Source organism: Podarcis pityusensis (assembly GCF_964106645.2).
Source record: "Podarcis pityusensis genome assembly, chromosome: 7".
In the NCBI taxonomy this organism is placed as follows: domain Eukaryota; kingdom Metazoa; phylum Chordata; class Lepidosauria; order Squamata; family Lacertidae; genus Podarcis; species Podarcis pityusensis.
The window spans coordinates 43,071,996-43,099,804 of NC_138031.1; positions in this window are offsets into that span (position 1 = coordinate 43,071,996).

Here is a 27,809-nt window from a genome sequence, read left to right on the forward strand (position 1 = left end):
GTCGTGGGATAATGTGGGGCTTGTCGATCTACACAACATGCTGCTCCAAAAGCACTCTTACACCTATGAGAATGCCCACCATGATCTTGGTCAAGGCTTCACATCAAGCCTTGATGTGGCTCCTGGGGACTGAGGCACTATGGCCCTCCAACTTTTTTCTTTTCTTTTTTGAGGTGGCTGGGCTTCCTCGATATTCAGAGGGTCTCATGTGCAATGTCAGGATGTCATGTTGGCCCCCCCAAAATCATCCAGAGAACCTTGCGCCTCTGCTTCACATACATTTATTATGCTGGCCCATTTGTGGGAAAAGGTTCATAATAACAACAACTGATTCTTCCAAATGGTTTGAAGTTCATATAATGCTATCCATTACCACACTTAAGTGACTGTTGATCAATTCCACTTTTCTTTTTCTGTTTTTGAATTGCTGGAGGTAATGGTCAGTGATAATGGGCCACAATTTACAGGTGCAATTTTCCAAGAATGTATGGAGAAAAAGCACATCAAGAATACAATATAAGAATTGCACCACATCACTCAGCTTCCAATGACCTAGAAGAAAAAAAACAACATGAACTGTTTAAGAGGGACTTTAAAAAAAGGCATGTGGCACCTTAAATAATAAGTTAGACAGATTCTTTTTTCAGTATTGTGTCACACCACATTCTACTACAGGGAAATTGCCAGCAGAACTGCCAATGGGTAGGAAATTGCATACACACTGAGACACTCTTACACCCTGATGAGGCTGTTAAGATGTGCAAGAAACAGGGAGAACAAAAAATCCTGCTATGGATTAAAAGGAACATCAAGGAGACGAGCAGTGGAGCAGCTAGTTGATGCCCTCAGTTTTGGGAATGGATTTCATTGAGTGGCAGGTTGCCTCACAGCACAGACAAAGCCTCTTCTCATGGGCGGTGGAATTGCCAGAATGAAATTCAGTGACATCATGATCAAGTGTATTCATAGCATGAAGAAGAGCTTCCTGCAGAGGTGGATGAGTGAATCAATGTGGAGCTATTACCCTGTTCATGTCACACAACCAGAGAGACTGAAGGGTCCACAGTCCCTGAACCAGATCATACTACTGTGTGTTTCCTGCTGAGCCATATTCAGAAAGAACATCCATTGCCACCTGTGGATGATCCAGGAATATTTGCAGTATGCCATTTAAAAAGAACCTCCAAGCCCAGCGAGAGGCTGAATTTATAATTGCAAGAGATTTTGGGTGTCGAGACCAATGCATCTGATATATCTATATATACAGAGAGAGATTACTACTTGTTTTTTTCCGTTTCTCTCTCTGTACTTATTGCCGCTATATAGATTATATCTTGGCAGTATAAACTAAGGGAGGAGGAGTTTAAGATATGTTTATGTGGTTGCCATCTAGTGACCAAATAAAACCAGCTACTATTTCAACTCACTGGTATAAACTACACACTTTATAGGGACCACACAGCAGCTCCCATCAACACAGGGTGCCATGAAGGAAGCAGCAGCTCAAATGAATATTCAGCCTCCAGGCCTCTCGGCCATTTTTTGGTTTTTTTTAAGGCCACATAAATAACAATTATTTCTCTCCCAGGGTGGAAAACTGAAGAAGAAAGGGAAACTCCTGGGAGAGAGCTGGGAGGGTCAGCTTCTTCCTTTGTGAGACAAGAGTTAAGATCTACCTGTGAGAGAGGACTTTGCATTCTTCTCTCTCTCTCTTTTGCTTTTATTTTTGTTTAGATCAGTTTTTTTTATTGTAATGTATTATAAAAGTCTTAATAAAAGCTTACTTTAAAAATTATGTAAACAAAATAATAATAATAATTCTTTCCCTCCTTTATTAAGACCAATTTGGTCATATTCTAAACTCAGGATTATCAAAGAGCCTTTCTTTTCCAGACAATGAAACTTGTTGGTCATTTGCTTATGGTACCCAATACAGTGGTACCTCAGGTTACATACGCCTCAGGTTACATATGCTTCAGGTTACACACTCCACTAACCCAGAAATAGTGCCTCAGGTTAAGAACTTTGCTTCAGGATAAGAACAGAAATTGGGTTCCGGCGGCGTGGCAGCAGCAGGAGGCCCCATTAGCTAAAGTGGTGCTTCAGGTTAAGAACAGTTTCAGGTTAAGTACAGACCTCCGGAACGAATTAAGTACTTAACCTGAAGTACCACTGTACTCTGGCACAAGCTCAATGCCTTTCTAGATCGTGCCAGAAAATACTTGTACAAAAACATGGTGGCTAAAAAAAGGACCTTCAGTCAGAGCATCTTTGGATAGAGAGCAGTTTTTGAATATGACACAGGATATCTTACACATAAATAATGACACAGAAGGAAGTGTGTGGCAGGCACAAGTTTCTCCCTCCTGTTGCTGCAACAGGAAAGCAGTAACAAGTCCAAGTTCTGTCTTCCACTGAGCTGTTAACAACACAGGGATCCTGTGTCACGTTGCATCAGGAAATCTCATCTGTGCTTGATAACGCTTAGCAGAAATAATGAGCAGATTCAAGCAAAGCCAATACCAATTACCGACATTTTGCAGTGAATTAACAGAAACAGCAGAGGGACATCTGAAGACATGGATGGCCCAACTCGCCACATGGTAGCTGTCTGCCGGAGTATGGTGTTTAGTTTGAGTCTAAAAAGGCAGGGGATTTGGTTTCTTGTGTGATCTTTGATTTGGTGACTCTCTAGTAGTATTAACTAGATGTATGTCTTAACATCTAAAAAAAAAAAATATGTTTGTGATAAATGAAGATACGTACAGGGAGCCGACAGAGAGTATGAGAGGCAGGTCAGAGTGGTTTTTTTCAGGGGTGGGACACTGAGGAAGGAGAAGCTCTCCCAGGTGGGAGGTGGGAGGGTTCAAGTCTCTGTATGTGTGGAGATTAAGATAAAGCAGTTCTCCAGAATTTCAGGCAGGAGCATTTCCCAGCTCTACCTAATGCCAGGGATTGAACCTGCTTTGTTTCCCAATCTCTGATTGTTAGCAGTTCTCCAGGCAGTATGGAGTATTTGAAAATAGCCAAGGATTGAAAGGGAAACTCTCTCTCTCTCTCTCTCTCTCTCTCTCTCTCTCTCTCTCTCGCTTTTCGGGTGCAACTTTCTGTAGCCCCAGTGAGTCCCTGCAAAAGACAGTCCTAGGTTGTGGAAACTTCTTTGCAGCCTATCACCAGGCAAAGGAAGCTACTTTGTCCCCCTCTACATTGCCCTTCTAATCTCCAGTGGAGTATAGCCTGTTTACTTCCTCTGTGAAATCCAGTGGAGTGAAATTGCTTGAGAAAGGGAAGGAGGGATGCAACAAAAGCTGGGGGAAGGGTTAGTCTTAGCTCAGTGGTAGAGCATCTGTTTTGCATGCAGAAGGTCCCAGGTTCAATCCCTGGCATCTCCCTGTTAGGTCTGGGTGAGAATCTTGTCTGAAATATTGAAGAGCCTCTGTGAGTCAGTGCAGACAATACTGAGCTAGATGGACCAATGGTCTGTCTAAGGCAGCTTCCAAGGTTCCAATGAACACTTCTTCCCTCTTTACAGAGGTGCAATGTTGGTCTAGCATTAAGCCACTCGATTGGATGGCCCTGCTTACCCAAAGGAGGTGTCTGAGCATGGGCATGGTTATGGAAGACTACGTCTCCTTAGCAGCTGTCCATCAACCTGGCCTGATGTGCTCAACCTCCTTCCCTCCCCACATCTCTGCTCTGCTGAGTAGCTTCAGGCAGGGAGGAGGAAGGAGAGGAGGCAGAAGTTAGAAGAAGGAAGGGAAAGAACTGGAAAATGCAAAATACATTTAATTTTTAGGGTATATATCTGTAATGCATTTCCCATGAAAAATGCAGAACCACCACTACTTAGTACTGGCTGTGATTGTTCATGAAAGTTTCAGTTTTGCTGAAAGAGAGTCACCAGGAAGGGCAGAGTTACAGGAAGTCCTGTTGGGTGATCAATGTGTATACAAAACACAAAGGGCAACCATTTCCCTCCCCAAGCCTACCTAAATGGCACCACTGTTACGAGATCTGCCTGACACATAAATTAATATCGTTATTAAAATTACCATTTACACAGTATGCAGGAAAAAATTCCATAATATTAATTTCCCTCGGCAGTCATTCTGAGTTAATTACATGGCAAATTAATTTATGCTTTGTGTGGTTAGGAAATCTCAAGAGAATAGTCTTTCACCGATCAATAGATATCTGATGCACAATGGCTGTATACTATAATTTAATTATGGAGTTTCAGCACACTCATTTCCTAGGTATTTCATGTCCAGATTTCATAATGTGGAGCACATCTCCTAAACAGCGTCCTCTTATGACACAAGGACCCCATATCCACTGAGCAGTCATCTGTTATGGACAATGAGCCCACTCTCCCTCCACTGGTGTCTAAGTTCTTGTGTAATGAAGGGTCCCAATCCAGCAACAGAACTGCATGCATGTATAGCCTTGGCCTTGAGACCACATGGGCAACATCTGTTTGCACATGTGGTTCTTGTGCCAGTTGACTGATTATGCACACATGTCCACCTAGCTGGATCAGTTGATTTAACAATGACTGGCAACACTTTAAGAAATATCAGCTGCTGAATTAAATGTCTGGGCCTTGACCACTGTCATGCAGTAAAACAGGTTTTCACAGTCCTGTGTAGTTGCCAGTATACTACCAGGGTGCAAGAATTTTTATATTCTGGGCTCCTCCAGTCTCTTACTTTGCAAACTGCAAAAGACCTGCTTGTTTTTACGTTGATTTGTTGCACTAGGGCGACAGAATGCTTTAATCCACTTTAAATGCATAAGCAGATCCATACCACCCATTTAAAACACATTCAAAATGCATTATTATTATTTATTAAATGTCTATACTACCCTTCATCCAGAGATCACAGGGAGGTTTACACATACACATTGTTGCACGGTACCCCAATCTTGAGCGGCACAAGATTCCAGAGAGTCCAGGTGCCTACCCAGGGTTTGTGTTTTCTTTGGAATGGGGTACAGCAGCAACTGTGGTGTTTTTATGATTTATGGTTTATTTATGCATACAGTCGTACCTTGGAAGTTGAACAGCTTAGTTCCTGAACATTTTGGCTCCCAAACATCGCAAACCTGGAAGTGACTGTTCCGGTTTGTGAGCTATTTTTGGAAGCTGAATGTCCGACTGGGCTTCTGCAGCTTCCGATGGGCTGCAGGAGCCTCCTGCAGGGTCCTCCCTTAAAAAGGGCACATATTGCAGTGAGACCTGGAAACTGACAACCTGTGTTGTGGGTGGGTACGATTGGTCAGCCACAACACCCGATTGGTAGGTCCCTCATAGCTGGGTGCATGGGACGCAGTCCAAACGGTTCAAGGGACCTATTTATGCCCATGCATGTAACCCAGAGCTTCCTCTTTTGGCGCGTGCATTCCGAACACCCACCCACCTCTCCCTATATTTAGGGCTTGCATGCTTGACCTTGCTATGCCGTCATGTATCGTCTGTCGTTGGGACAGGGGCATGGCAGGAATTTCCCCCACTTGGCTGATTGGCTGTTGCCATTTGGGTTTCGCCTGCCACGTAGCAAATCATCACAACTTGTAAGGTTGCAGATAGGCTCTAGTTCAGGTGATAGGGATGGGAGAATGCTCTCGCCATCCCTATGTGAAGGGTATTCCATTAAAGGAATCCAGGGACTCAAATGGTTTGGTCAACCCCTGAGAGGGGGTTGTACCTGTGCCAGAGTCCAGGGGGACATCTGGGTGGCAGACATAGTCCGTTCCCGACTTTTCGCTTATCCAGGTGTTCACCCTTGGCTGACCTATGCTGTATCCCTGGGTCAGCACTACCTGCATGGCAGGGAGCTAGTTGAACCAGAGCCTATGCAACCAATCACTTTATGTAATCAATAAAGTTGTGGCCTAAATTCTGCCAAAAACCAAAACCAAAATTTGAGTCAAGTGTGAATTTATTTAGGGGGGAGGTTTCTGGGTCTGAACACGCAAAAGCCTTAGAGAAAACAGACCCTCAGGTAAACTTCCCCTTCCAAAAGGGATGGAATGCATGGAATGCTGATTGACTGTTAGTGAAGGGGCAAGGAGAAGAAATGGAATTTCAGGAAAGGGCAGTGTTTCACCTAAATAGGAGCACTCCACACTGTAGCATTTTATACTTATGGATTCTGTCCTTGGCAACAAGAAAAAAAGGTTAGCACTTTTCTTTTTTGCAATCTCAGCTAAAGCTACTTTTCACAAAGGTATAATTTAAATGCATGTACATGAAGAACATTATTACTTGGGTGCTAAAAAATGAAACTCTTGATGACTGTTCCTTGCACATCTCGCAGCCCCCATTTTCAAGAGGGACTGAGGCTCATGAGAAAGTTATTTTCCTTTTTCCAAGTGCTCTGCTTTCAAGGAACGCTGGTGTATAAATGAAATGCAGCAGTCACATGCGCTACAGACCATGGAGCTTCAACTGCTGCTTCTTCATGCAAATGAAATATTAATTTGCTGGCATTTTACCTTTGACATAATTACAACTTCTTACGTGGTGTGGTTAGAATAGAAAACATTCCCCATATAATGAAATAGAGTGTAGTGACAGCTTTCAATCAAATACTAGTTTACGTTGCACCTAGAGACTTGAAGGACTTGCTTTCATTTATGAGGAATAAGCAAAGTGCACGAAATATTAGCGCCAGATATCATGACCAATTAAGATCAGATGCCACGTATGATCATAAGCAGTAAGGAAAGGGCTGTTGCTCAGTGGTAGTGCATACAAGACTTTGCACACAAAAGGTCTCAGGTTCAAACCCCAGCATCTCCAGGTGGGATCAGGAATGTCATCTGTCTAAAACCCTGGAGGCCCACTACTAGTCAGAGTGTGGACAATACTGAGCCAGATGCACCCAAGGTCTGACTTGGTATCAGGTAGCATCCTTTGTTCCACAAAATAACCATATTAGAGAAAGACTTATTAATAACCTGTTCCAAATGTTTCTTTTCTGACCATCACCACACCTTCCCACCAAACCTGTTAGCTATTGCTAAGAGAAGATAGTAGATTGATGAGGCTGATGTATAGTACATACAGTATTTTTTGCTCTATAAGACTCATTTTTCCCTCCTAAAAAGTAAGGGGAAATGTGTGTGCGTCTTATGGAGCGAATGCAGGCTGCGCAGCTATCCCAGAAGCCAGAACAGCAAGAGGGATTGCTGCTTTCACTGCACAGCGATCCCTCTTGCTGTTCTGGCTTCTGAGATTCAGAATATTTTTTTTCTTGTTTTCCTCCTCCAAAAACTAGGTGGGTCTTGTGGTCTGATGCGCCTTATAGAGCGAAAAATATGGTAAATGATTCCCCCAGTGCACATTATATTGGTTACCTGCAGATGATTATGGGGATTGAAAAGAACTCAGAATTGGAATATATTATAAACAAATTCTATCACCACATTTGTATTATTATATTATATTATATTATATTATATTATATTATATTATATTATATTATTATATTAATTTGTATATCACTCTTTATCCATAGATCTCAGGGTGGTTCACAACATAAAATTACAAAAGCACAAAATACATAAAAAGAACAAAAACAAACCAATAATCTCCCCTCCCAAACCTGTATGGCATTTACTGGGAAATTATTAGCCAATGAGCAATCCAAAAGGTTTAATTCTGAAAAGTGGCTTTCAGCTTACCAAATGAATGAAATGAAAGCTTCCAGTCACATTGGAATCTCTAGCTAGTCATATATCAGATATACTTCTGAAAGGTGGCAAGTCAATCTTTTTTTAAGGGTTTTTAGAAATATGGCAACCCTACCAGAGACAGTAAAATCCTTCTTCCAGAACTCAAAAGAGTGACAGCTGAGATCTCCAGTTAAAACAAAAACCATTCTGAAATGTATCCATTCTGTTGGAACCCCGTACGGTTATCACAGCTCATGTTAAAGAAAATGCATAGCTCTTCCAAGTTCTCAAACAATGGTGTTCTAAGTAGGAAAAAAAACTCCACACTGTGTTTTAGGACACAGACATACTACTAGCATCATGTTTGAATTTAGCCTTCCAAGCAAATGAGTCCATGACTGACCTTTCAGAAGATCAGATAAATAAAAAAATGAAATACTAAAAATGTACCCATGCCTGTTTGCATAAAGAAAGAAAAACTCCATCATGGCTTAAAATTAGCCAGAAAAATTATCTGATGTGGTTTGGGAAAGAAGAACTGCAGGCTAAAAGGGAACAGCAGCACATTGAAAGAACAAAAGAGTTATTACATTATATAAGTGTCGGATCATTAATTGGATGCCCTACAGTGTGGAAGAGCTAGTCACCTCCTAATTCTGGAATAGCCTGCTGCCCTTGAACTGGTTACCCAAGCCTAATTATACGTATGTCGCCTTTTGTGGACGCTAATAATGCTTCTTTGAAGATTAGCTGACAGGGACCTCTGAAAGTAATATCTCTCTTTCATAGCATGTCTGATTATACCTGCCTTCAGGGGCAACATCCTCAGTGAGGTTTGATCGCTGCTTGCATGACTGTTTTGTGTGAACTTACTGATGAAAAACAAATAAATCAACCTTGTTACCCGACTCTTAAATACTTTAAAATGGCCCTACGCATTCCCGTCAATCTTTGTTGGCATGGTCTCTTAAGCTGCATATTTTTTTAATGTGGTTGCCCTTGAAATTAATGGTTGAAGACCTGTTTCTCTGCCATAAGACATTGTTTTTGAGTGGGTCTCTGCTTACGCATAAACTCAAATGCTAGGCACAGCCCATCAGAGAGCACAAGCTTCACAATGCTGGTATTGCTGTAGAGTTTGTAGGTTACCTTGCTTCAAAGTGACCCTGATATATCATGGGCACTTTAACTATCCCGTCACTCTCTGATGCATGAGTGATCATTTCTGCTATTAGACCAATAAACAGATTGGGCTTCATTTTGATACAAAAACTAGGTTTGAATAGGCTTCTGGGGAAACCATGGCTAATGCACAAAGTTAATGACTTAGCCTCACAATTCTCCAATGGGGGAAAAATACATTTTAGTAATTTTGTGGATTCCTGCTGCTTCTGCCCTTCAAGGAACAAATTATCCCCGGATTCCATGCTACTTGACTCCTTATTATCAGCTAATCTTAAACAAACAGCCCCCTCAGTCCTCTTCTGCAGTGATTTATGGAAGTGGAAAGGTCTGCTTTCCTCCTGCCCTATGGTAACACATTAGTCGCCAAATCCATTCTGAAGAATGGATTTAAATGATTAGGAGGATTTATGTCTTGGTTCCACCTATATTTGAGGGGATAAAGAAGGAGTCAAGTCCTATGCCTTCTGCAGGTTAAATGGAGAAAGAACAGTAAAAAGTGGTTGGATAAGTAGATGCAGACCCATCTGAGAAGGACAAAACAGGCTAGAAAGGATTGGAATTATTTTTGAACAGAAACATGTTGCACAGCTGTGGTTGGTTATAAAAGGGAAACACTTTGAAGATAAGTCTCAGGCAAGTTGTTTCTACCTGCTTCACAGTAGATAACCTTGTATTTGTACCAGCCAAAGGATGGCAGCAGGGTCTACAATGCCGGAAGGCTGTGCAACTCGGTTTAGCATGAATAGACAGCTGGCATAAAAATAAGAAGTCTACCTTAAAAGCACCACATACTATTTAGCACACCCCTGGAATCTTCTCAAGGATGATTAAGGAAATACTATAAGCAAGGTTTTTATTAATATCCCACTGTTCTAGGATATCTGGAAAGAGATAAAAGAATAACTGGTCTCAAAAAGGAGTCTCACTTTTGGAAGAGCAAAAGGAAAGGCGCAGTGGGAGAGGATCGGCTTTGCATGCAAAGCCCCAATTTCAATCCCCGGTATCTTCATGTAAGGCTGGGAATGTTGTTGGCATCCGTCTGCCTTGGGAGACAATGGAGGAGTGAGCCTTGGGGGGGGTGAGGTCAAGCTGTTGGATGGGCTGCAGCACCTGCTGTGGCTGCAGAGACTGATGAGGGAGAGATGTGCAGGTGGGGCAGATAAAGGGGTCCAGTTGTGCTTCCACAGATGCGGCCTGGTGCTTCTTCTCTCTACACTCCTCCCAGTGGTCGTTTCTCTTCTGGTCCCTGGTGAGCACACCTTGGAGAGCCTGCCGTCTTCCATTCTGTGGACATGATGAAGCCAGCATAGATGTCACTGAAAAAAGAGTGTGAACATGCTGGGAATGTGAGATGTGAGCTTGGGAAAGCACACCTTGATTTGGAATTGTGTCCTGCCACATAATACACAGAAGTCTCCTGATGCAGTGCATATGGAAGGTGTTGAGGTGTTGAGGCTCCTGAAAGTTGCAAGTTGCCCAAGACTCACTTCCATAGAGCAATTCACCCTGTGTAAAACCCTGGAGAGCTGCTTCTAGTCAGTATCCACAGTGCTGAGCTAGATGGAACAATCGTCTGTCTGACTTGGTGCAAAGCAACTTCCTTTATTCCTATGTTCCAAAGATGGTTGCTTTTCAGCAGTAACACACAAGCATTTCCCCAACCAATGAGAATGCAGGATGCTTTGATGGGTGGCCAATCTCATTGTTGCTTTTGTCCCCCAAATTAACTATACAGCACACATTGTATTAGGGAGGCAATGAATATTGATGTTTCTGAATACTACAGCAAAAGGGGAATACTGAACTGTTTGCTTCCATTATGCACCAAAGTTCCAAATGATCATTCTGAGTTCACAGACTTTTTCTAGGGTATTTGTTATCTTCATTCTCAGATTTTTACCCCATTTTACCCCATACTTAAACTATGACTGCCAATCCGTTATAGGTTCAGATTCATTAACTTGACTATGTTTGCTAATTAATCATTGACTCATCAATCAATCAATCAATCAATCAATCAATCAATAAACTGAAATTCAATACCACATGATCTTGATATATCATAGTGGGCCTCTTTCCACAGACACACTCTTCTCTGACCCTCTTTTAGATTTGCAGAGATTTTTCTTCAAGCTTTGATACATATGCAAATTGCTGATATTATAATACCTACATAATAAAACACTGTATTATTTGCACAATCATGCACTTCACACTGTTAAAAGCACACTTGAGAATTAAAGTGAAAGCTGGCAGTGCTCAATGACTACCCTTGTAATAAAAGGTCATTTAGCTATGTTTGCTTGAACAGAGAGCAGTATGCCATTAATCCATGTTATGTTCTACATATTACATTCAACAGATAGCTACTTAGGAAGGTTGGTGCTACTGTTCAAATTAGGCTGTAGTCCTAAGAATGTTTGCAAGGAAGTTCTGCTAAACTCAGCGGGACTTCCTTCTGAGTTGCTACATTCAGCAATGTGGTTGTTAAGTCATATATTCATTATTCAATTTTTGTCTGATGCTCTATGAAAACGTATCATGGGGAAAACATTTTTGCACTTACTTGCCTTTGTACTTTGCTCAACTTTACATGGGGACCTGCCATTTTTCTCCCACTCAACCATTTTAGGTTCCATTCCTAAACACATGTCCACGCTGGCTTCAGATTGCAGTCTTAATAACATCGTGCCATTATGGATATTAATGTAGACTTGCTGTCTATAGACTCTTTTCCACATGCGGGAGACAGCTGTCTTGTAGAGGCTAATTTGATGTAATAAAGGCCACATCAAGTCTGATCTTGTTGGCCTAGTGTACTTTCTAGGTCTTTAGAATGTGGCCTGTGCTTCAACAATTGACTAGGGAAAGACTATACTCAGAGACCCAAGACCTTGAAGCTCATCAAGCACTAACTTAGAGCAAGAACCACTTCAGTAAATCAGCTTGGACATGTTGCATCACATAGGTCACCATAGGCTTATTAAAGCTTTACTTTAATGGCTGGCTACTGGAGGAAAACAGAAATCTGTTTCTTTTCATAAATCGTCTCTTTAGGGTCCATAAGACCCCCCCCCTTAAACTAAGTAGTATGAAGGAATTGAGGTCATTTGGAAACCTTTGGTGAAATTATGTATTACATTCCTATTAATAACTCTATTCGTGCAAGACAGACTTAAGCAGGCACTAATGACAGCAAAAGCCATTTGAACAAGGGTTAATGTAAGTAGGGAAATGGCAGTGTTACAAATGTTATTCTACGGAACTTTATAATGGGAGTTGAATGCAGAGAGTGACAGATTTAGGAATATATAAATCATGCAGAGCTCACTAATTCCTCTACCCTAGAGACTATTATAAAAATAGCTTTATAACCTAGCTACTCGCTGCTTCCATTGCAGCTACAAATATGATGGCTTCTATCGTGGCAGCCATTTAAAGAGAGATTAAATCAATATGCCTCTTTTTTCTTGCAGATTTGTCTGCAACGTGTTCTGTTATGTGCATCCTGTTGACACTGACATTGCCACTGCAGATCATGTAGTTCTGTCCTCCATACATGCTAATTTGGAGAGCGGATTTCAGATATTGCTGTGTTAACTTGTTATACCTGCGGTGGTTCAGCACTTCCCTGACTAGCCTGTAGGGAGCATGGGGGGGGGGGTCAAAGGCTGCAGCCTTTCATTAGCAGCCTGGCTTGGATATTCAGCTGCAGCAGTGGTAGTCTTGAGGTGTGTGAGTGAATAGGCCTATGCTGCCTCCCAGTTCAACCCCTGACTCTGTTTCCCTTTAAATTATACCTCTACTCCTTTCTATAATTGTTGCAGCTCTCATTAGTTTCCCCAGTCCACCAGGATTACTCCACTAGAAGAAAAAGGGATCCACTAGGCCTTTTCTAGAGAGAACATGGAACCATGCCACTTATGAGACATTGCATACCAGCTTTGAAACACAAACCTTATTGTGAAGATTGTTTCTGGATTATTCCTTACAAGCAACAATAGCAATGGTCCAGGATTCCACTTGACAGCATTTTGAAGCGAAAAGCAATCAATAGCACCTGGAGCATCTTTTTTTTGTGTTAATCAGACTCTGAGATTTCAAAACTGATTAAACTTCATTTTATGTCTTCCCTTCCTTCCATGCTCTGTCAAAAAGGTATAAATAACTATTCTTAAAAGCTTGGTAGTGGAATAAAGTACATTGACCCCAATATGAACTATTGTACGCATTCTAATGCAAAGTCAACTACCGTATTTTTTGCTCTATAAGACTCACTTTTTCCCTCCTAAAAAGTAAGGGGAAATGTGTGTGCGTCTTATGGAGCGAATGCAGGCTGCGCAGCTATCCCAGAAGCCAGAACAGCAAGAAGGATTGCTGCTTTCACTGCTCAGCGATCCCTCTTGCTGTTCTGGCTTCTGAGATTCAGAATTTTTTTTGTTTTGTTTTCTTCCTCCAAAAACTAGGTGCGTCGTGTGGTCTGGTGCATCTTATAGAGCAAAAAATATGGTACTTCATCCTGCTCCTTGGTTTTGATTTAGAGATCAAAGTACTTGCATCTGCCATTCAGTACTGAGCTAGATGAGTCAATGGTCTGACTGTGTGAGGCAGCTTCCTTTGTTGCTGTGTTTTTATTGTTAAAGATCATATCACACACACACACACACACACACACACACACACACATCAATATATTATTTTAGTTATGTATCAAGAAAATACCATTGCTAGAATACACAAAGCAACAGATTATTCTCCCATTTCATGCCCAGTAATTGGGATTTTGATGGAAATATGGAGTACATGGTTTGTCAAAGGGAATAAACATATTGTATTGTATAACAAGATTGGTTTTTACTGGCACCTTGCAGTCAGAAGGTGGTGCTGTTGATTAGCAGCAGCCGACAATACAATCTCTCTCTCCCCCTTTCTTTTTGTCCAGAGAAGAGATGATCAATTCGCTATCACTGCAGTCATTCTTTATTGAACTTAAAAGAAGCAGCCATCTGGAACTTATTCCAGTATTTGACTTCAGTTACTTTACCGCTTAACAGTGACCTACAGAGAGCTTTAACCATGTTATCCTTCCTTTTTTAATGTAAATCAGAGAAAACAGCCAGCAAAAATAAGCAGTGGTAAGGCAGTGCATAATGTTATGTTTCAAGTATTAAGTGATACTAAATTCACAATCTGCTATGATATGTGTGTACAGTGGTACCTCAGGTTACAAACACTTCAGGTTACAGACGCCGCTAACCTGGAAGTAGTACTTCGGGTTAAGAACTTTGCCCCAGGATGAGAACAGAAACTGTGCACCACCAGCAGCGGGAGGCCCCATTAGCTAAAGTGGAACCTCAGGTTAAGAATGGTTTCAGGTTAAGAAAGGACTTCTGGAACGAATTAAATTCGTAACCAGAGGTACCACTGTATGTGTGTGCGTGTGTGTCTCCAAAATCATTTTGCTAAGAAGAAGGATGAACTTGGTGATGCTGTGATACGTACAAGGGGTGTGTCCTTCAGTAAGGGTTAGTTGGATCAGTTTGCTTCCAGCCTTCATCACTTTCACACACATTCACTTATAAGTCTGTTCTGCCCTTTCTGTAATGAGAAAAAAAATCAGCCAGCAAAAAATTCACTTTTAGAGATGTGTTGAAATATTCCTTTTTGATTTTTCCGAGAACATAGTTTCTCTCAAAATACACACTTCCAGATGTATTTTATGTCAAAATATGAATTTTAAAATGCATTTTGATACCTTTTATTTTTGAGCCAAGGAATGTGTCACAACATTTGGTGAAGTGTAAAATTAGATGCCTAGCTATGTATGTATTTAGTAAACTTCTAGTCCACCTTTCAGCATCACAAAATCCAGAGCAGATTCCAGGATATTAACCAAAACCAATGCACTGAGATTCTGATCTGCACATCAGTTCATATCAGAATTTGGGAAGAATGGCTAGGACAAGTTCCTTAAGCTTTCCTACCTTCTGCTTTGGAAGAAATTTCAAAGAAATATTGACACACAGAGATGATAAAAACCCCTAAGTGTACCAGATAAGAGGGGTGAAAGAATGTTTAGCACATCATGATGAAACTGAGCTATTTGGCCAATTTATATATGATTTAGGGATCTCTAAATTTCCACTTCTGAAAATCATTCACATACATTAGAGAAAAACCCATGACCACTTCAACCCCCATTAGCCCCAGTCAGATGAAGGGAGTTGCAGGCTCCTCATCCTTGCCATATAGCAATTGTGTACTGTCTGGGGCTCACTGGAGTTGTGATTAAAGAACACCTGAAGGACCACAGGCTCCCCATCCTTATATAAATGTCCACAGTTGAACATATTTGGCTGCTTACAGATTTTCACCACAGAAACATCAGTTATCTCTGATGCGCCAATATGGTGGTTGGCTGTGATCTTATAATTCCCATGATAGGATGCCCTTGAGCAGATAACTTCCATTAATGGGAAAAAGCAGTTCATAGTAACATGTCAACCAGTCCTTAAAGGGAACATTGGGGCATAAACTCAGTGAGGGAACAGCCAGATGCTATCAACTGCCCGAGGTACCCTAGGAATCAGGGGAAGTCACTGCCACCATAGCAATGGCAGAAGATAGTTGGTGGCAATGGTAAAAGCAGCCTTCTGGTCTACATTTAAACAGAGCCTTAGAGTTGACCTTAGATTGGTGAAAAGTCAACTTGGAGCAGAGCTCATTTTTTAACAATGCAGAGATACAGGGTTGGAGGGAAGCTAAAGGCACCACTTGTAGAATCTGCCAAGCCAGGCACATTGCTTTTTATTATACTACATGATAAAGCTGGCTTTGCATAGATAGACTGGCCATTGAGGTCAATATGGATGTATGCCCCAGACTCTTGGGCTGGGATATTGTTTAGGGTTTTCTGTTGGGTTGTTTCTGTTATTGATAATATTTTTTTTTGCACCCTTTTATTTTTATTTTATATCTTATTCTAATTTATGTGGAAATGGCGCAACTTTTTTGATGTTTATTTTTTGATGTTTATTTTGATGTTTATGTTTATTTTTTGATGTTTTATTTGTTTTTGACTACTTTTGTTATGTTTCAGTTATGTATTTTTTTCATTAGGTGGCAAGAGGACTGACCATAGCTGTCAACGTTTCCCTTTTTTAAAGGGAAATTCCCTTATTCTGAATAGGATTCCTCGCAAGAAATGGGAAAAGTTGACAGCTATGGGACTGACTGAGGAGGGGGCATAGCTCAGTGGAAGAGCACATGATTCACCGCCCCACAGCCAGCTCTCACCTCCCAAATGGTATGGTGGCAAATTTCTAAGTCAGAAATTTGGTCCATCCAACTAAGTATTGTCTTCACCAGTGGTAGCCAATGTGAATCCCACCAGAATTTGTTGGATTCCCATCAGCTTTAACCAGCTTTAACCATCAGCTTTAACCAGCATGGCCAATAATCAGGGGTGATGTGAATTATAGCCCAATAACATCTAGATATCTTGTTGGCTAACCCTGGTCTACACTGACTGGAAGTGGAGTACTTTTGAGCTCTGACTGAAGACATCAGGGATTGTACCTGGACGTTTTGTATGGATAGCTATGGCTCTTTATTAAAGACATTTCTCTTAACTTCAATGTTCTTTTTACATACCCCTTTGATCTAACAATCCTTTCCATGGGCTGTGTGTTACAGATAAACAAAAAGGAACAAATATATATATATAAATTTAATTTAATGAAATGCACAATGAAGCAAAAAAGACAACCTTAAGCAAGTTGTCTACAATCTGGCATGGAAATGGATCCAAGAAAATTACAGTTGTGTCAGCTATATCACCTCCTGTCCCAGGTAAATCGGTGGAAATCATTATGTAGAATGATTTCAACAGACATCTAATTCTCTGCCGGATTGTGGCCAATTATGGGGCAATATTTCTCATTGAATTGGGATGCATTCAAGTAATGTGTTTTAAGATTGGTGTTTTAGACAAGAATAGAGGAATGAATTACTGAGAGCTTTCCTTTTGGGAAAAGTGGCCAGATTCTGCTTTTCAGTTATAAAAGAGTTGTGTGGCAGGGAGAACTCCCCACCTGCCCCCAGATGCTTTGCTGGACACCTCTAGAGAGTAAAGATGAAAAATGGTGACATTTTAAGGCACTGCACATATCAGAGAGCCTTCAGAGCAAATTACCAAATGTGAGACTGCTCCATCAGGAATCCTTTGAGACTGCTGTTATTTTTCAAAGTGCTTTAAAGTGCTTTCACAAAATAGGATCACCTTATATTTCTCTACTCAACTACTTCTCAGCACTCATTTCCACTTTTCCCTGTGACCCGTGTCTCTGCTTCTCAAATTGGCTTCAACATTATTGTGTGTGAGAGAGGGAGGGTGGGAGTAAGGGACAGGCAGAGAAAATGCTTATAACATGTCTAAACCGTTTCAAGTTTTTTTAATTATGTGAACATAACATTGCACACGAATCCATGGTCAGCTTGTGCACATATGGAGAGACATGCACACACACACACACACACACACCCAAAATCCACTGATAAATGCATGGGTATATTGGCCCAAGTTATCAGGATAAAATAGTGTAATGGGTTTTACTATGAGATTTCTGTGAACAGGACTATCGCTGTGTGTTGTCTTAAAGCAATATCTGGCCAAAGGATTTTACTTGATATTCAGGTGATGTGTTTCCATGGGAGCTAATTGTTAGACAATTGCTTCCTGATACAGCACCACTCTGGCTAAGAAAAACTGGTTTTATCCAATTGACTAAATCCTTCCACCCTCCCCACCCCCAAAAAACTCTTAATGTTTTGTTGGCCTTGATCTTAACTATTCAGCTAATGCTGGCATTGAATACCATCCTTAAGCTCAGAATAAAAAGACAGGTAAATCTTATAAGAACCAAAACACACATTTTATCCACTATGCCACTGCAGAGTATAAAATAATATATCCATATAAAATTCAAAGCTCAAACCTGAAATTAACAACACTTCTTGCCCATCTAGGCTTCTTTGGCCTCAACGGATACTTTATCATACATCTTATACACAACAAATAAATCATTAATAATGTTGGTGTGAGACTTTGGATGGGAGGGGCTAAATATATTCTCTTGCTCTAATAATAACAATAACAATAACAAAAATAAAATCCTATATCCTTATCAAGTTGTCTCCAGACCCCTTGAAACGTGCTTCTCCCATTCAGGCTTTTTAAACAGGCCAACACATCACTTGAAATTCCCATGGAGGTTTTTCAAATGCTCTGAAAGCTCAAGTTATTATTATTTTTTGGGGGGTGAGGCAAGATAGGCTTGTGTATCACCAATTCTAAAAGTAATTACAACTTTTCCTGGTGCTTAGAACAAGGCTTTTGAAAATCACTCAGATACCCATATGCAGGACATACAGAAATCTACATTGACATAAAAGATCAGTTAGGAAATGTTTGACCAAGGCTAGTCTAGGGCTTGCCGATTGGAAGGTTGGCGGTTCAGATCCCAGCGACGGGGTGAGCTCCCGTTGCTTGGTCCCAGCTCCTGCCCACCTAGCAGTTCGAAAGCACATCAAAGTGCAAGTAGATAAATAGGTACCGCTCTGGCGGGAAGGTAAACAGCATTTCTGTGTGCTGCTCTGGTTCTCCAGAAGTGGTTTAGTCATGCTGGCCACATGACCCAGAAAAACTGTCTGCAGACAAACGTCAGCTCCCTCGACCAGTAAAGCGAGATGAGCGCTGCAACCCCAGAGTTGTTCGCGACTGGACTTAACTTTCAGGGGTCATTTACTTTACCTTTATGATTCTGCACATAAAATCCATATAAAATCGCTCGCACACCGAGCATGACTGCCCAGAATTCTTCATGGTCCCCCAACTGTGTACAGATTGACCTGAATGTTATTACTTTGGTGCAAACACAGTTACGTAAACACATAAATGATCATGGCTCTTATCTGTCACCCATACTATTCAATCCACATAACTTCACATCAAAATTGATCTTTAAATGTGAAGTTAAATATATCAGTTTCAAAGTTCAGATTGTAAAATGTCACCATATTTCAAAGTCTGTTGGGAGAAAAATAGTTCAGATGTGGTACTGCTAAGCTCCATGACAGAAATAAAACTTCTTTCTTCTATGCCAACAAAATTCTCAGGTCCAACTTACATATACAAATGTTGGAGTGCTGCTTTCTGAAATAAGACATGCAAGCAGTTTCTGGAAAAGATCTGAAGAGCTGAATCTTTGATAATATTTTACATGCTCTGGTTAGTGCTGCAGAGTTACAGCTTGATTTGTGAACACACACACACACACACACACACACACACACACACTCACTCACTCTCACTGGTATCATCCTTTCTCAGTGTTGCCATATGACTGCAGGTTAGGAACTATCTAAGCCACTTTGGAAGTCATGAGTAAGGAATACAGTATAATCACTGAGATTGTTTCTAACAGAAATAATAAGCACTATATCATTCAGGCAACAAAATAAATGGGTTTACATGGACCACATGTATATCTCAGTTATTTGAAACCTGAAATATTCAGGTCGCTTGCAATATGAAACTCTTGTCTCCACAACCTGTCAATTGACAAAGAGCATCCTTGAGTTCTTGTCCATGAGGCGAGGAGCCTGACAATTGCAGCTCACCATGGCAGCCATGGATCTCTCACCATCTATTGTGTGGAATTGTTTTGGGTAACATGTGAGAGTTGTGCCAGACGTAGATGATAGTGTCTGCACCCCATGCCTGTTATCTGCAGACATGCCACCAAAAAGCACATTGTTATAGCACTCATTATAGGTTTTGATGTTTTCCTTTCATGTCCACCTTCTTTCCCAAACTTCTTTCCTATGGTAGCTTCAGCTGTAACTTGACATCAATGGCTATAGTACCCCCAATACCCTCAAAGCATGAAGGTATGCAAATCATTTTAAAATGGTTCACATTATTAAATACAAAACTCCTGTTAATATAAAGAATACTTACTTTCTCTTTACTTCAGCTACCTAGGAACCTAAGGATGGAGACACACCTGGGCAACAACGGGCTTTTATATTTCCAGAGATTACAAATCTGCCTGTGTGTGTGTGCATGTGTGTTTGTGTGTTCAACCTGAAATCTGCATAGCAACTTAAAGAGCCTCACTGAAATGTCTGCTACCTCTTCCCATACTCCATCTTAAGACTCTTACCAGTTGCAGATACAAATGTGTACAGCACTAGTGAATTTCACCCCACCTAGCATGATGGGAGAGTTCTGGACACTCTGAAAGCTTGCACATTGTTGTGTGAATTTTTGATTGGCCTCCTACCTAAATATATTGTCCTGATATGGAATTTTGGTTCAAAATTGGGAAAGGAGTATGACAAGGTTGTATATTGTCTTCCTGCTTATTTAACTTATATGCGGAATTTATCATGCGAAAGACTGGACTGGATGAATCCCAAGCCAGAATTAAGATTGCTGGAAGAAATAACAACAACCTCGGATATGAGATGACACACCTTGATGGCAGAAAGTGAGGAGGAATTAAAGAACCTTTCAATGAAGGTGAAAGAGGAGAGTGCAAAATGTGGTCTGAAGCTCAACATAAAAAAACTAAGATCATGGCCACTGGTCCCATCACCTCCTGGCAAATAGAATGGGAAGAAATGGAGGCAGTGAGAGATTTTACCTTCTTGGGTTCCATGATCACTGCAAATGGTGACAGAAGTCATGAAACTAAGAGACGCATGCTGGGCCATAAAGAAGGCTAATCGCCATAGAACTGATGTTTTTGAATTATGATGCTGGAGGAGACTCTTGAGAGTCCCATGGACTGCAAGAAGATGAAACCTATCCATTCTGAAGGAAATCAGCCCTGAGTGCTCACTGGAAGGACAGATCCTGAAGCTGAGGCTCCAGTACTTTGGCCACCTCATGAGACGAGAAGACTCCCTGGAAAAGACTCTGATTTTGGGAAAGATTGAGGGTACAAGGAGAAGGGGACGACAGAGGACGAGATGGTTGGACAGTGTTCTCGAAGCTACTAACATGAGTTTGACCAAACTGCGGGAGGCAGTGGAAGATAGGAGTGCCTGGCGTGCTCTGGTCCACAGGGTCACAAAGAGTCGGACATGACTAAATGACTAAACAACAAACAATATGGATTTAAAAACTAAATAGGGTTTCTCTCACCTTATTTGGCAACCATCATAGGCAGGAGCTGCACTGTTGCCCTCCTGACCTGGGTCTTGTTGCCTCTTGCTGGAATAGTGTGGGTATCAGGAAATGACATTGGTGAGGTTGGGTGTTGGTACACCAGTAGGAGTGTCAGATTGCTTCTGCTGGTGTGCCTGCACAGCCCCGCCCCATCCCAGTAAGCAGCAGCTGTTGGGAGGGTGTGGTGTGGCATTATTCCACTTCACTGATTGCAACTGATTATAGGCTTTCCCCCTTGAACCTCTCTAACTGGTGCTTCTGACACACTGGAAACCAGTTGAACCCACGTGCAAGTGTGGTGCTCAAATCTCAAGAATGGCTTCAAATTAATTTACTGTAAGGTTTCAGATTGCCTTCTGGTTTATTATAGGCCAGCAGAGCACACAGTTCAGCCATTGTTGTGGCATTTTCTACCAAAACAGAAGTCACTTTTGTGCCCGGGGCACCAGGTAGTAGCCCATATCATGCAATGACTGGATTTGTCTTCCTGGACTGTTCCCCTCAGTAACTACTTCTTCTGCAAAGGCATCTATTTACAGCACCTCAGCTTAAGCACTCTTTCATGGTGAGTTACTTCCGCGTTTGCTGCTTGTGAAATAAATAGGAAATGTTTCAAGAGCCTGCATATTAATCTCCTTATTGCCTCTCTTTGAAGAGCAAATGAATATGCACTGCCAAAGACTTAATCTGGATGCAATATTTTCCCATGATAAATATCTCTTCCTTTTCTTGAGCCCTGCAAAAGCACTTTTGTCCTTTATTTGCCACTAATGCTTATGATAAAAAATTAAATTACCGTTCATCCTTCCCATCCTTTCAATAAGTTTCCCTCAGAGAATCTGTGCTGAAGAACAAACATTTAAACGGGATGCAGAAGCTTTAGTTTTTATACACAGCCCTGCTATATTATTCATTGCAATGCATTTTTAATGTCACAGAAAGTAAAGTAAAATATATTTTAATTTCTAGAGCTAGGCAAGCCAAGTGATCCGAGGAATCATAAATTTACAAAGGCTGGAGAGAACTGCGTCAGGAGAAAAGAAAAGGCTGTACCCTCTGGTAACCCTAGAGTTTCTGAGAGAGATTCGTGAAAGCTCTTATTGGTCGGAATTCTCCAGAGACAGTCACCATGGCTCATAGGCCCTGGAAACCTTTGACCTACACACATTCAATGTGTCTCAAATACCATTTTCTGCCGTTGGAACAAAAAAGGTCAGGAAGAGTGAGATAATAAAAAAAAGCTGGAAACAAAAGCCCAGCTATTAACACAGTTGTTGTGATGAGATCATGGAGAAAGTTTTCCCTCCCACCAGTGGTACCCAACTCCAATGCAAAGAAGAAAGAAAGCATTGTGAGGTGATGGGGGTTTTTTTGGCACATTTATTCATAAGCAAACTCATTTTGAATAAATAATTGCTGTGATTTATAGAAGCATCTTTTCTGGCTTCTGGAAAACCTGCATATTATATTATGAGAAGAGAGAGTGCACAACAGCCTTTTGCTAAGGAATCGTCAAGACTAATGATTTCCTTTGTATGGTATTCTCTTGGAATTCAGCAATTTATCTTCAATCCACAAGCTTCACAACATCTAGCGAAGAATTGATTTACAAACCTCTCTGAACACAAGATTGCAGATTAAACCTTATGGACATTGTGTGCTTCAAACGTGTGCACACCTTTCATGCTCTGGAATAAGGGAAGAGCATAATTATTTGATGTGAGCAAAAGACTGTACAGAATTTCTTGGCTTTGTTCGGCAATTCATGCTAAATGGTTCTAACAAATGTAATTTTTCAGAATGTATTGCAAATTGGGAGAAAGGGGGATGTTCAAATGAGAATATTCAAAGAAAATTACACTAAGTAGTCTGATAGCAATGATATCAGAGGCAAGAGTTATACCAGCAAAATATGACAACAAGGACATCTGATAAGGACAGCTGTCCACCTCATTGTGGAAGAAAAATTCTGAGCCAATTTATCTTTAGCTACTGTAAAAGGATAGAAGATTACTTATTTTGCATAAGTTATGCTCCATTCAAGCCTAAACCTTTTAATATTTCAATTTGATGATAAAAGGAGAGAAGTATGGGTGAGGGTGGATTCACAGAACAGCTTTTAACGCATAGCATTTTGGCAGACATTTCACAATGGACCCAGTTTTAAGAATGAACTCAATCCTTTTCAGTGAAAGCAAGCTCCTCCTTTTCTCAAAAATCAGAGAAGAGAGTGGAAGCACTATAGATTGAATGTCCTTCTCTGAAAACTATCTTCACTCCAAAGAACATTCAGCAACACCAATCTTGGGCCTTTAGACCCAGAGAACTATCAGGGGCAAGTAGTAGGTGGAAGACACACGCAAGAAGGGATCAATTAGAGTCATCATTCAAGACAAAAAAGCGGAAAATACACCACCCTGAATTGATTGGGTTTTATTCCCAACATTTTTAAATTAGTAATAATTTTCCCCAATGGAAAAAGTTCTTTTGGGAGGGTGTGTTGTGGCAGTGCCAGCCAGTATACAAAAGTGGACCAGGAACTCTGTCCATAGCCACCATTGGGCAGCAGCTACTGGGGATAGGCCAGAGGTTGCACCTGGGAATGATCCTGGCTTGTGCACATTCACCGTGTTAGTGACACCATCCCTACTCCCAACATTTTTGTGGTGTAGGTCAATACAAGCAAGTGGGCTGGGAGCTCCATTTGGCACCACTAAATAAAAAACGGCAAGGGGAGGTTGCTGGTGCCAGGCGGGGACCAACTGATGGCAGCTTGTCCAGACTCTCACTACCCTCCATGAAATAAAAACTGGAGCTGGGGCTGTCAATATGCCTTGCAACAATCTTGTTGGACAATACATTTATGACCATCTCCATTTTGCAATTGGAGTGTGGCAGTGAGTGAGCTTGAAAGGTGGTTTTCATAAGTCCACCTGGTAAATTCATGGGAAAGTTATGATCTGAACTGCGGATTCTCTGGTTCACAGTTCAATCTCTTAGCCAGTAGTTATGTATATCGTACAATAGGAGTTAGTCTGCCCCCAGCCCCTGGATTTTGTTCCTCAAGAGCAATGAGAACAAACGCCTGTTCAGCTGTGTTCATCCAATTTCTCCCCTTTTTCATTTATTTCTCTGACCTCAAACTCCTGCAAAACTCTCGTTTGATATGCTTTATTCTACTCATTGGATGAACTTAGACAGAGCAAACAGCCAATAATGCTTAACCTGACCGCTATTAAATCTGAAATGCAGCCAGAGTCAACCTGACCCAGGCAAAAGTTGTAACATGGAAAACAGTCGAGGGACAGTGTAGATACAGTGTCCCAATCACAGTAGTGCCTTCCTTACTCTGAGGAAACCTTAGCTGACAAGAATGTTTCCTTGCAAAACTCCCTGGATGATGCAGGTGTCAGCTTGCAAACTGTGCAGCTTGACACAGAGGGCAAGTTTCCACATACGGAGCCCTGTTCTTTCTCCCCTTTTCTCCCTTCCAATTGCACAAAATATTGCTTCATTCAGTGAAAGCACATTATTATTATGCCACCTGAAGCATTAGATTTAGCAGCTTAAGGTCCAACCACGAGCCAAATTACACACAAAACAAGTAAGCCAGATTAAAAATTCTAAGCACACATTGAACCATTGCAAATTTATCCGCGTGGTTAAGAAACAAACAAACCCCAACACATTTTCACTGTCGAACAACTTGCACACGGGCAATACCATTCCGCGCCAGTGGCATATCATAATATTTTATTCTTGTACCGCTTCACTTATCTGAAAGACGCACACCCACAAGGCTTTTGAATGAATGCCATTTCTCCCCATTTCAAACTCATATTCTTTAAAAATTACAAATATTGCTGGGAAACCTTCAACATTATTTCCACAATGCATGTACTGTACTTACCCTATAGCAACTGCTGAGTTGAAGTAAAAAAATAAATAAATCTGCCTGTATGAGTCTCTGCTACCTGGTGTCTCAAGGCTGTATCCTTCCATTAATATGTAAGGACAGGTCTTGATGACTTTAGGGAAACATAAAACCACTGTAAATCAGGGGATTTTTTTTTTTTTTACTTCTATCTAAGATTGCCTTCCCCCACTATAATACACCATTCTACATTGTGCCCTTTGGTAACTCCTTCTCAAAGGTGATGTTTGTGTTGACTAGGAAAAACCTCCATATTGCAGTACTTTGTGACATTTCCTTTACATTTATGGGGGGAACACTACTTAATGTTTGAACCCTGCTTATAGAAAAGTAACAGCTGTATTACAATCCTGTTAATGGAACAGAAGTGGATAGCCGGGTGGGGCTGCAAGGAGCTTTGTGAGCGCTGACAATCACCTGATTGTTGCCAGTTGGCTGACTGGTTTTGCCCAAGTGGTTTGATTTCAAGCTATGCAGGCCAAAAAAAAAAAAAAAAAAAAAAAGGTGGCAACTCTGCAAAGTTGGGAAGTTGGGGAAGATATCAGTCTGACCCTCTGGTACATATAGTCCACCACTCTGATTTGCAGCCTGGCCTATGCCATGCTGTTTTTATTGTAATGACTGGTGTATTACATATAACACAGATTAGATAGTTTTAAATCTATCAATGTTTGTTTTTTAAATATGCCTTTTTTCTATTTTTTGTAATTATTGTTTTCCTCTGTTAACCTCCCTTAATAATAATAATAATAATAATAGCAGCAGTAGTTGGGTTGTTAATGCTGTCAACCCCTCTGTCTTTAGCTCAGGTTGTATATATGTGTAAATAAATAAATAAAATTAATAATTTATTATTTGTACTCTTCCCATCTGACTGGGTTGCCCCAGCCACTGTGGGCGGCTTTCAACATATATAAAACATAATGAAACCTTAAACCTTAAAAGGCTTCCCTATACAGTGGTCTAGGGACGCGGGTGGCGCTGTGGGTAAAATCCTCAGCGCCTAGGACTTGCCGATTGCATGGTCGGCAGTTCGAATCCCCACGGCGGGGTGCACTCCCGTCGTTCGGTCCCAGCGCCTGCCAACCTAGCAGTTCGAAAGCACCCCCGGGTGCAAGTAGATAAATAGTGACCGCTTACCAGCGGGAAGGTAAACGGCGTTCCGTGTGCTGCGCTGGCTCGCCAGATGCAGCTTGTCACGCTGGCCACGTGACCCGGAAGTGTCTGCGGACAGCGCTGGCTCCCGGCCTATAGAGTGAGATGAGGGCACAACCCTAGAGTCTGGCAAGACTGGCCCGTATGGGCAGGGGTACCTTAACCTTTATACAGTGGTACCTCAGGTTACATACGCTTCAGGTTACAGACTCCGCTAACCCAGAAATAGTGCTTCAGGTTAAGAACTTTGCTTCAGGATGAGAACAGAAATTGTGTTCTGGCAGCGCGGCGGCAGCAGGAGGCCCCATTAGCTAAAGTGGTGCTTCAGCTTAAGAACAGTTTCAGGTTAAGTACGGACCTCCGGAACGAATTAAGTACTTAACCTGAGGTACCACTGTACAGGGCTCACTTCAAGTGCTGCTAAAAGTTACATAGTTACATAGTTACTCATCTCTTTGACATTCCACAGGGTGGGTGCCACTATTGAAAAGGTTCTCTGTCTATATATCCAAAAAAATTACAGTTTCCACAGACCTTAATCCAAGGGAAACCAAGCCCTGGGTATGTACTTGGTACCCCTGGAATCCCTCACCGCTCAGAGATTGGAGTGGCATGTAACAATATTTTTAAAAGTAAAACTAGATAAAAGACACCAACTGCAATAAACCTATACCCCCAACTCAAAAACCACAGGCATCCCCCCCTCTTTCCCCCTTTGCAGAAGGAACCAAAGTCTAAGCATACAACTGAAATCAATGGGACTCCCTTCCAAGTAAACATCATTAAGATCAGGCAACACGGCCCAAACTCTGACAGATCTCCTATAGAATGTTATATAATTAACTATCTCTGACACAGTCAAATGCCTTGATTATTTGGCGGCTGTCTCCTATCTAGATCCTACAAGCATTCAGGTGACTGGGTGAATTTTGCGGCAGCTGAATTTTGTGGCTTGTATTTAAAGGCAGACCTATGCAGAGAGTTTCACAGGAGTTTAGGCTGGATCTAACAGGTGAATGTATAGTTGAGGCCAGATATTCTTTCTCCAGAAAGGGTGGCAACTGGCAAACCAGTCAAAGATGAACAAAACCATTTTTGCCACTGAGGCCACTGGTTCTGCAGTTACCTCTAAACTGTGTATGTGATTCTTTTGTGTGTGTGTGTGTGTGTGTGTGTGTGTGTGTGTAAGCCATCCAAAGCTAGTTGCAAACTTTTATCTAGATCAGCAATAATCTTAATTGACAGTATTTCTTCCTTATCAGGATTAAATTCCACAACCAGCAGAAATGGCTATATCCCTATTGTCAAGCCAAATTGTCTAAATGTATTTTAGCGTCTCTAAATGCTTGCCCATACATTACCTATAAGAACAGTTATTTTTAAATTCAGAAGCTTTTATCTACTTATAATGAACAAAGTCTTTGAATGAATGCCTTATGGGAAAAAGATAGCTGTACAGATGAATTCTTGCAGCCTATATGAAAGATGGAGATAATGGAAAATTAATTACCAATCCCTTGAATGAAATGATTCAAATATTTTTGTTTCGTAAGAATTAATGATATCAACAGTACACAATGGACAAGGAGACCAGAAAGTGTAAAATAAACAAAACTGCTT